This window comes from Microtus ochrogaster, linkage group LG3 (assembly GCF_000317375.1).
Source record: "Microtus ochrogaster isolate Prairie Vole_2 linkage group LG3, MicOch1.0, whole genome shotgun sequence".
In the NCBI taxonomy this organism is placed as follows: domain Eukaryota; kingdom Metazoa; phylum Chordata; class Mammalia; order Rodentia; family Cricetidae; genus Microtus; species Microtus ochrogaster.
The window spans coordinates 13,174,071-13,184,958 of NC_022029.1; positions in this window are offsets into that span (position 1 = coordinate 13,174,071).

A 10,888-nucleotide genomic window follows, 5' to 3' on the forward strand; every position below is an offset into this window, starting at 1 on the left:
TGTGTGTGTGTGTGTGTGTGTGTGTGTGTGTGTGTGTGCTTTGAACTCCGACTCTTCCTCTCTCTCTGCTCTCTTCCTGCTTTTCTCTTTCTTGGCCAGGGCCAGCCTGATAGCCATATTCAGTATACTTTTTTCTCTGTCTGCTCTGGATTCTTTCCAGATGCCTCTGGCTGTTCCCTCTCTCATCTACAGTATTAAACCTTCCTCTTTACTATACCGTGCCAGATCATGGAGCAGTCATGTCGGTTTATACTGCAACTTTGTTTCTTTTTATTACGTTCTAGCATTTGCTTACCAATAGTTTTTAAGGGGGTACAAGAATTAAATATAATTATTTTACCCAATTTTAGTCAAATTGGGCAATGGATTATGCGTTCAGTCACTTGGCCTTCCTTCATGTCCTGCTGGATATAGTTTCTCCCATCACAGAAGTCGGAATGGATTCGTTCACTATTTCCAGCAAGTGACTTACCACCAGCAGCTGCTGTGACTGCTAAGAACAGGTAGCACAACAACATGCACTTGTTTGGAGACCACAAAAATGTGCCCTTAGGGCCTTGTGTAAGGCTGTAATGAGAACAGTGGTAGCTGAGAGTGTTGGCAGCTATCTCTGTCTCTGGAGGGGGTTCCTGGGCCTCTGGAGGTCTGGGAATCTGCTGCTTTCAAACAGGTGCCAGGACAGGACCCAGCACAAGTATCAGTGGTGTTGTGCATGCTTCTCTGTGACAGTGCACATGTGACTCAGACTCCAAAGCCCTTGTCACCAGCTTTAAAGTGGCACTTGTTCACTTAAACAACAAAAAAGTCTTAGGTCTTTAAAATGCTACAGTTTCACAATTTAGTGGTTAAAATGCTATATAGGACATAGAGAGTATGACATGAAGGTTAGTTATACCAAACTATATTTGCATCTGAACTTGAGAACATTTTATCATAATAATATATTGTTTAGAAGTAAATGAACATAATGCCAACAAATTTCAATTGTATTGTAAAGTCAGTGGACTCAAACTTCTTTGAAAGATCATGATTGATCTTGCCATATATTTGGGAAGGGAAGCTGATAATTTAGATGGCTGGATTTTATTCAAGAAGTAAGATTCCAAAATAGAAATAGTAAAGCGGGTGAAAGAAATCCATCATTTCTCCTTAGCTTTAGAGCCTGTAATATTCCTTCTATTTTTCTATCTGAATTCAAAGGAAGAAAGAACAGAATCACATTAGAAAACTTACCCAAGTTCCTGGTTATACAAAAGTGAAGCTAGGTATTATTGAGAAATACAGAAAAAAAATTGTCACTCTTCTTTACTGTGAAACGAATAGGTGAGAAATCTGCTCACATCTATCTATGCTGCTTTCTTGTAAAGTTTAATATTTTCATAAATATTGTTTTAATCGGAAAACAAGGACTTAGAACTTCAGCAATTGTGGGGAAAATCCCCAGACGTTTTTCCCCAGTTGGAGAATTAGTACATTTAGGTGGTTTGCTCTATAATCTGCAAAAATATCTGGAGAAGCATTACCCATAAACAGAACAGTGTGGTAACAATTAACTCTTGGTTTCCCAGCAGGGGCACATGTCAGCTGTCTGCGAAAGGAAGCTGAGGACCAGTGCAGGTGCAGAGGATGTGTTCAGGGATGCTTGGCACCTCAGTCACCTGCTCTTAACCTAGTGGAGTAAAGGGGCAAGGAGGGACTTCCTGGTTCCTCAGCGTAGTAGGGCTGACTTCTGATGTGAACGATTCCTTTGGGAATGCTCGTCTCTCCTGGCACCTGCTTTAGTCTCTTTTCTCTGAGAAAGATAAAGCCTCCTAGGTGGAAGGACTCTCTGGACATGTTTTTAGCAAAAGGCAGAAAAAGGGAGAAGTGAAATCGTCTCCAGAAGCCAAAGTGAGTTGCATGGCTCCATGGCCCATGGTGGCAGGCCCTCTGCTTGGCTTCTTGGCTCCTCTTAGGCCCAGTCTTCATTATTTGCTCCAAACGTTCTATTTAGAAAATTTAGTAACAGCTCTACTTAAAGGAAATAAAGAATCCAGAACACTCCTTTTAGCTTAGTTCCACTTTTTTGGAAATCGGTTTTCTTCTGCATCAAGTGCACTTCCTTCATTCAGAGGAAACTGCCTGAAGTAAACGCCCTTGTAAGCTACTACAAAGCATGCCAGAAAGACGCAAGATGCATTTTCCTTTTTATTTTATCCAATTTTAATTTTTCTTCATCAAAATAGAAATCACTGAGCCAGCAAGCCAGCTCAGTGGGTCAATACCCACACACAGGATGTGGCATATGAACACCCCACATAAATAGTGTGAATTAGAAATAACCTCATTACACTTCTTCATAGTCATAAAAACAATAGATTGTTAGTGGAAAAGATTTGAGTTAATCTTAATGAAATAATGACTATTATGGGTATGATAGACTAAAGAATCCAATATATAAAACTGTACTAATTAAGAAAAATCCCAACTACAAATTATTGTTCTCCTAGCAAAAAGAAAAAGTCTTTTAATCCAAAACTATGTCCTGAAAGCTTCCTTATTTGTCCACTCAGAAGAGTTATCATATTAATTTAATAGCTGCTTGTCCAATTTATACTTAGTGGTTATGCTATTCTAGACTAACCCTTTATATGACATTTTTATAGCTGGGTTTTTTTTTCCAGTTCCAAGACAAAATGTTCTCCAAATTTTCTTGGTTGACTAACAGCAACACTTAAAGGATTTCTTGTTTCTTGATGTTAAGCACAAGTTGCAATAAAAATAATTATGACTGTTTTTCAGAGGCATATCAAGTGAAATATGCCAATGTTTTTTATTTGTGGCAATTGCACATGGCTCTTTTTTAAAAAAATAAAAATATTCATTATAAATTTTAATCTACTTTGATTTCATCCTCTCCTTCCCACCGAAGGCTGAGCAGCTAGCAATGCCCAAAGTTTGCCTCACCCCCTCACCCACTGCCACACTCAGGAGAGTAGTTCTTAAACCGACCTTGGGCAGCGCTGACCTTGTTAGCAGAGGCCTGGGGGAGCTGGCCCTGAGGTTGGGAAGTGGAGGAGCTAGTCCTGGCCCCTCCTCTGCCATGTACTCGTGAGGGGCAGGGAAAAGATGCCCCCCTTGCCCCTTGCTATCTGTGGCAGGTAGGGGAGCTGATCCTCCTCCTTACCAGTGGTAGCACTCCTGAAATCGGGCCAAGCACCTTGCCTGGGCAACCAAGTAGAGCTGATGGTATTGGCTGGGGCCCTGGTGAGCAGACCCTGAGAACAGGAGCATGGGAGATTTGGCCTTGTCCCTCATCTGTAACTAGCCCCACCGCCCTCCACCCCACTGCTCTTCAAAAGCTGTAGCACTCAGGAGAGTGGTCTCTGTACCTCACCTGGGAAACACAGGAAAGCTGTATGGGTGAGTCTGCCCTGGGGAGGTTAAAAGCAGAACAAGCCCTGCCCTTGCTCCTTGCTGCTTTAGCTGAACTAGCCTATACTATGTTGGAGAGCTCACCCTGGTGGGGAGGATGGGGGAGGGCTGGCAGGCTAAACAACCCAGAAACAACCCAGGCCCAGAACTAGGGCTATAGGTTTATCCACCCAGTATCCACCCTATCTGTGACCTGTTGGAGCATGTGAAGGGGCCGGTTCTACATATCCAAAGCTGCAGGATCTCCATGACACAGGGCAACAACAGGGTACCCAAAATGAGTCGCAGTGAAGGCCCACCATCCATACAGTAGCAGAAACCAGAGACCTTGAACCAGATCAATGACTCTTTGTGATGAATACTTGCAAGAAAATATTTATGGACTAAAGGGTAAACTGTGTGACTCAGAGTGTCACGCTGCAGCTCATGACAAGATTTTTCTGTTTCTCTTATTTTGTTTTCCTCTTTTTTTTTTCTTTTCTCTTAAATTTTGTAATGGGTGGCGCAAGGGCAGAGGGTGAATCCTAAGGAACAGGAGATGAATGGAATAGGCATGCATGAGGTGAAAGACACAAGAATAAATAAAAGCTTTTTTAAAAGTTCATGTTGAAGTTGCATTCATGAAAAAAGGCCATGAACACCTGGTAAGTGGGGTATTGCCTTTCTTACATCATATCCACGTGTGAGCCATGATCATATTGGTGCAGTCACTTCAAGGATCAAGACCCCAGATTAATCACTTCCATGGTGTGTGATATGTTCGACATTGCTTGAAAGAATTCTATCACCGTCATTAGACTAGTCTCATTTGTAAAATGCTAAGCCTGTGAGAAATGGATACTTAATGTGCCCTCCTTGCCCTCCTCCATCTACCACTCGGCATGGCTTACGACTCACATAATTCACCAGAGAAATTATCCTGCATTTATTCTTTAAGCCTTGGTTTGTGACTTTAGATCTCTGTAGGCTTACATGATAGGGCTTCATTTTACATGCTCAGTTTAGAGATGATCACACTCTGTGATTTCAACTCCCCATTATAGCCAAAGCATGTGAGCACAGAGGATTATATTGGAACTGACTCTGTCACCAGGTCATTCATTTAGTTGGTATTTGAATGCTAAACATCTCCAAAATATCGAAAGTGTATTCACTCCAGAGTGACTGTGAGCTACAAATAGAATATGTATCTTTGGTAGTAGTGTTACCCATTTGGCTTCGACCTCTGTCTTTCTCAGACATCTCTAGTTACAGCTGTATTTGCCTTGAACAACTAAGTATTTTTGATGTCTACACGGGCCAGAGTTATAAAATGACAATCAAGAAAAGGCATTTGTGCATTGGCCCTGTTATGTCTCCATGAGAGCTATCTGACCCATATGTATTTCCTTTGCCTCCAGTTTTCTTTGCTCTTGGGCAATGAGAAGAATTGTATTTCTTTTCCTTCTTTCCAGGAAAGCCTCTTTTTGGTTTGAGTCCAAGATGATAAAAAGGTACATATAGTACACATTGTGTAATGTCATAGCTTACTGGATAAGTGATACCCCAGAACAACAGGCCCAAGGACATTGTCAGGCAACCACTATGTGTGTAATATTACTTTATGTTGTAGAAATATATGTCACTGTGATTGGATTAACAAAGAAGCTGACTAGTCAATATCCAGGCAGGATAAGTTTAGGCAGGAGAACCAGACTAAGGACACTGGAAATAAGAAGGACAGAGATAGAGGAGTCACCAGTATGACAAGAAAAAAAGAACAGGATTTGTGAGATGAAACAGAGGTAATAGCATGTGGCAGAATATCTATTAATAGAAATGGGTTAATTTAAGTTGTAAGAGCAAGTTAGTAATAAACCTGAGCTATCAGTCGAGCATTTATAATTAATATTGAGTCCTTCTGTGTCAGTTATTTGGGAAATAGCAGATAGAAAAAAAAACTCTGCCAAATATGACATCCACCACCAGGCAACATAGATTCACATAAGACCTGAGTAGCTTTAAAAAAAAATAGATTTGAAGAACTCAAAAAATGAGCTAAATGCAGCTTCCTGATACCCATCATTTCCTGGGTAAGCTTGACATTAGTGACAAACAGAGGAGTGCTCCTTTAAAAGGCAACTTCCTTGGCTCAGTGTAGTGGAAAATACAGGCATAGATCTTTTAAGAGATGGGTTATGAGCAACAGGCAACATGCTACTCCCAAAAATGCCCCAGGGGCGGTAAACATAGCTACTGCTGTTGCCTCCACCATACAGCTAAAATCTCTGGGAACCACGTGTGGAGGAGCTAGCCGTCAACGTCCATGCTTTACAGCCACATCCGAATCTGAGCAGCCCCAGCAGCTGGCATGGCAGTTTAAGATTTGTCTCATGTAATCAGAAAACAGTGCAGACTCTCAATAAAGACAGATCCAGGTAGAAAGAAACTTCTAAACAGGTTACAGTGTTTTTAAAAATATACATAGACTTGGGAGAGAAAAGATAAGAGTATACACTCATCAATTAAGAAATAGTTTAAAAATAGTAAAGTCCTTTAAAAAAAAAGAAGTGAAATAAAATAATTATAAGTCAGGTAAAGAAGGTGCATACACAGAGAGTCTGGATCCTGTATGCTATTGTGTTATCTTTGTGAATTTTTTTGCTACTGAGACACTGAATTATGACAGTTGCCAGATTAGATCACCTATATATTTTAAAAATGTCTTAACTTTAAAATGAAAGTCAAAGAGTGTGTTGCATTGGGGAAGAAGTTAGGATTTTATTTCCACAGTAAATGAAAGACTGTGAATTTATTCCAAATTGATATGTTCATAAAGAACATAAAACAATAAACCTAAAGAAAATAAGAAGGTACAAAACACATAATGTATATTTCATCTGCTCAAAATTGAATAAAAAATCATCTTTGACTAATTTGTGTACAAGGCACAGTCTATACTTGTATTAATAAAACATATAGATATTTACATAAACCTTAAAAGTTTACTTATTTTCAGAACAAGGAGATGAGACACCAATGAAAACAGATGGTCCAGGTGATCCAGCATCTCAAAATGCCTCTGTAGCTGTTTTCTCAGAGTTCTGCAACCAGAACAGCTTCAAGGCTACTGACTAAAGTAATCTAGTCTCACAGACTACTACAACTAAGACTCAACAATTATTCTAAATTTCCTCAGGGTCCAAAGATACCAATGTCTGCAAAAAACATGAAATATTCTAGGGAACAACACTCACATTCCCAAAGGGCAGATTGTGGATTTTTATTAAAATTTAAGAGGGTAGGTTACAAGTTGTTATTGGTAATGGTCAGGAAAAAAAGCTGAACAAAAGAGATTAGGTTCAGTGAGCTTATTTTAAAAAGAAAAAGGAGAGATAGAAATAATAGGATAAAAGGGTATGTTATTTAATCTACTTTTAAACCAAAAAAATCAATTACTAGTCCTAAATATTTTAGATAATTGTTGATTTTGGTTTATTGAATGAAATTTAATTTTTTAATGAGAAAGATGCATCGTTTATTTGTTACTGGGCTATCCAGATTTTCGAGTCCAAGCAGAATAAGGAACTAAATTGATAGACATTAAAGTTCTTAGTCTGAACAATTGACAAATACCACAAAAGAGCGATTCATAAAACTACTCCAATGAGCAGGTATTTTTTCTCCACAGGGAGAATGAAAAGCAGTCATGATAACACAGAAGTACAAAAATGGAAATTACCAAATAAAGTATACTCTTAAGAAACCATTTAGCACTTAATGGGGAAGTATTCTTTTGTATTTTGTGCAAAAACATCCACATTTAAAAAAAAAAACATAATGGGGCTGAGGACATAAGAAGAATTTGTGGAGAAAAAGCTTTTATCAACACAGAATAATTGACTGAATTGAACTGACCTGGTATGGAGAGGTCAGAATGTTACATTCCCAGGGACTAATTACCTTGTCTCTGGCTACATTTAAACCCCTAAATAGCCACTGTTTTCTCATGACTGTGTCTGAGTGAAGATCTTATGACTAAGTTAAAAATTTTGAAATTTATTAACTTAGCAGACCACTGGCTTTCACCTACCCGAAAGCTAAGAAATGAATCTAAGCTATTTGATACCTGTAGAAGAACTTCTCCCATCTTGCTGCAAGTACCTCTCTGATGTTTCCAATATATTTCAAAATATATTAGTTATATAAGATATAGTCTTAGAGCAGTTTCTCAACCTGTGGGTCATGACCCTTTGAAGTCAAAATACCTTTTTACAGGAGTAGCCTAGGGTCACCTGCATGTCGGGCATTACATGACAATGCACCACAAAAAAATGAAAACTATAGGTTTAGAAAATGTCTCTCCTTACTTAAAGCCCGTTTAAGTAAAAAAAAAACTGGTTTAAAGATAAATAAATAAATATATATGTATATACATATACATATATATTCTTCATTAAATATGGGAAAATGCTATCAACCAGTTTTGGGGGAAAATGATTGAATCAATTGGGGACCAACTTTATTGTTATGAAAGATAAGAAAAATGTATAGATTAGAGAGTTAGCTATTATAACTGTGCAAATCCCAACAATATCAAAAGACATTTTAAATGATGACATCTTTTAGCTAATTACTCACCTAAATTAAAGATTTAACCTGTAACTCTTTGTGTAAAATTTTCTATCGGCTATAAAGGTTTGAGGTTGCTTTCTGAGAAGCACATTCTCTGTGGTATAATTAAGGGGATATTTTAGGCAACTGCTCATATATATATTCTTCATATGAGTAGATGTAATTTCATATGTGTAAGTTCACATGTGTGTGCAAGTGTCTTAAACATGTTATATCAATAACTTTCTGAATCACTCTTTTTGCCAGTGCAGTCACATAACTCCCCCTTTAATGTGAATAAGAAATAGATCATTCTGGAGACAAATTGAAGTGAATATGATATTAAAATACAGATTTAGGTTACCCCAAGTTCCATGTTCTAATGTGTCAGCAGTGTTCATGAAACTTGTATAGTCATAAAACAAAGTCATAAACTAAAAATTAAAATTATTTTTGTTATACTGTATATATGTTTCTGCTTTTGTTTGAGGTATTGTGCTTATGTAACTCTTTCCAAATGTAACATATAATTAAGAAATGTTTATTATTAGTCATCTATAACTTATAGTTATGTTAGGTATATTTTCAAGGTCATACACAGGCATATTTAGATAGATAGGTAGATGGTCTTTAAATACTTCAAAGACCTACAGAATATGGTATTTAAAATGTTTAATAACTTAAGGCTTTTATGACAATGAGACATATATGCTCATGAAAGCATCCATTTATTTCAAAAGAAGGTGGTGGACATCAAATGACCTCCAAATGGAGTTTGCCTTCTTTATGGAAAAAAAAAGAAAATCCCTTGCCTCAATTGCTGCCAGTACACTATCTAAACTAGACAAGCAGGATGCAAAAAAAAATTACTGCCCAACTTTTCCAGGCCAAGATAGGACAGTCCTTCAAAATTCCCTGATTCTCAAAAATGTATGTCAGATATACTATGCCTGTAGGCCAAAGATGGATGCTCCAATGTTACAGAACTTAGAGTAATTGTCCAGGCATCCAGATGTCCCTACCATTAGGAAACATGTCACTCCTCTGGGGTCTTTGATGGAGTTAAAGATTAAATAATTAGACTTTGTTGATGAAGCGGTGGGCTAGCTTATGCCCTGAAATAATTACACAGAAACTGTATTCTTGTAAAGACTACTTGGCCCATTAACTCTAGCCTCTTACTGGCTAACTCTCACATCTTGATTAACCCATATCTAATAATCTGTGTAGCACCATGAGGAGGTAGCTTATCGGTAAGATCTTAAGCTGCATCCATCTTGGAGAGGAGAGCTATGGAGACTGCCTGACTCAGCTTCTTTCTGCCAGCATTCTGTTCTGTCTACTCCACCCACCTAAGGGCTGGCCTATAAAAGGTCAAGCAGTTTCTTTATTAATTAACCAATGAAAGCAACATATAGACAAATGACCCACCTCCATCAAGACTTAAAGTTTTCCTTAGTTGTGATAGAAAGGAAATTAGGTATAAAACTTTAGACTCACACAGATGAGAAAGATAGTATTTTCTCTCAATTTGCCTAATACAAATGGATTGGATTTTGTAACTGCAATTCTTACTTGCTGTTTTTGTTATATATAGTTTTACTACGTTAAAGATAAAACCTTCCTTTTTTACTTAGACAAAAGGGAGAAATATAAAGTTTTCCTCTATTCTATGTAAATATATGTTCCCGTGAATGGATAATTTAAGAAACTGTCTGGTCATTATCTGGACAGGATAAGGTTAGGCAGGTGAGCCAGGCTAAGGACACTGGGAAAAAGAAGGACAGGGTCAGAAGAATTGCCAGTGAGACATGCAGCAGAAACAAGAGGTGCAAGATGAAAGAGAAGTAAAACCATTCGGCAGAATATAGATTAATAAGCATGCGCTATCAAACACTTATAATTAATATTAAGTATCAATGTTGGTTATTTGGGAACTGCCAGGAGGGAAAAAACGTCTGTCTAAAGCCATGCCCAATACTGTGCTAACTAGAGATGGAAACAAATAAGTGGAATAAGCAACACAGGAGAAAACATCTAATAAATTCTTAAGTAAAGGAATATAGACAGTAATGGTAATGTCATAGCTCCTGGTAACCTGGTATGATCACGATTATTAGTGAAGATGAATAATATCTCTGTTAGAAACAAATTCCCTGTCCTCATAACTCTGACACCCATTTCTGTTGCTTACAGCATAAACATTGAGGCAAGACTAGAAACTGAGGGGGAAAGCCCACCTTCCCTCTTACTTGGCATGGATCTGCTAACAGCCTAAGCTGTAATCTTGCATTCTTAGCTAATGGCAGGGTCATCTCATGAGGGTACTTAGTGGACTTAGTGGAAAAATGAGGGAACATAATAAGAATGACCATTTCCTTCCTGACTTTGATTAGTGGGCTAAGGAGTGATAAAACTAAAATTGCAAGCACATGATAGTTGTGGATTCTGCCCATGCTTCGGGATCTGGAGAATTAGACCACCCCAAGTGTGTGGTGGAGGTGGTGTAGTTGTCGACTTAATAGCTGGTGAGCAGGCTACTAATCAGTTGGTTTTATTCTTACAGATCATTTATTTCAGAGATTGTGAGTTATTCAGGAGATTCTCTTCAATGACAACATCAGCTCTCATAAGTATATTATCTCAAATTATTTTTAATATTTATACTTACTACTAACAGAAACTAAAAATAATCTCTGGTCATGTGAACATCTAGTGACAATCTTGCTTCATTTTCACTGAACAGATGATTAATTGAGTCACAGTAGAATTTTTCCCAAGTTGGAATTCACCAAGGCCAGCTGGCCTGAGTCTGAAAAAGCATGGGATAAAACCGGACTTGCTGAACATAGCGGACAATGAGGACTACAGAGTACTCAAG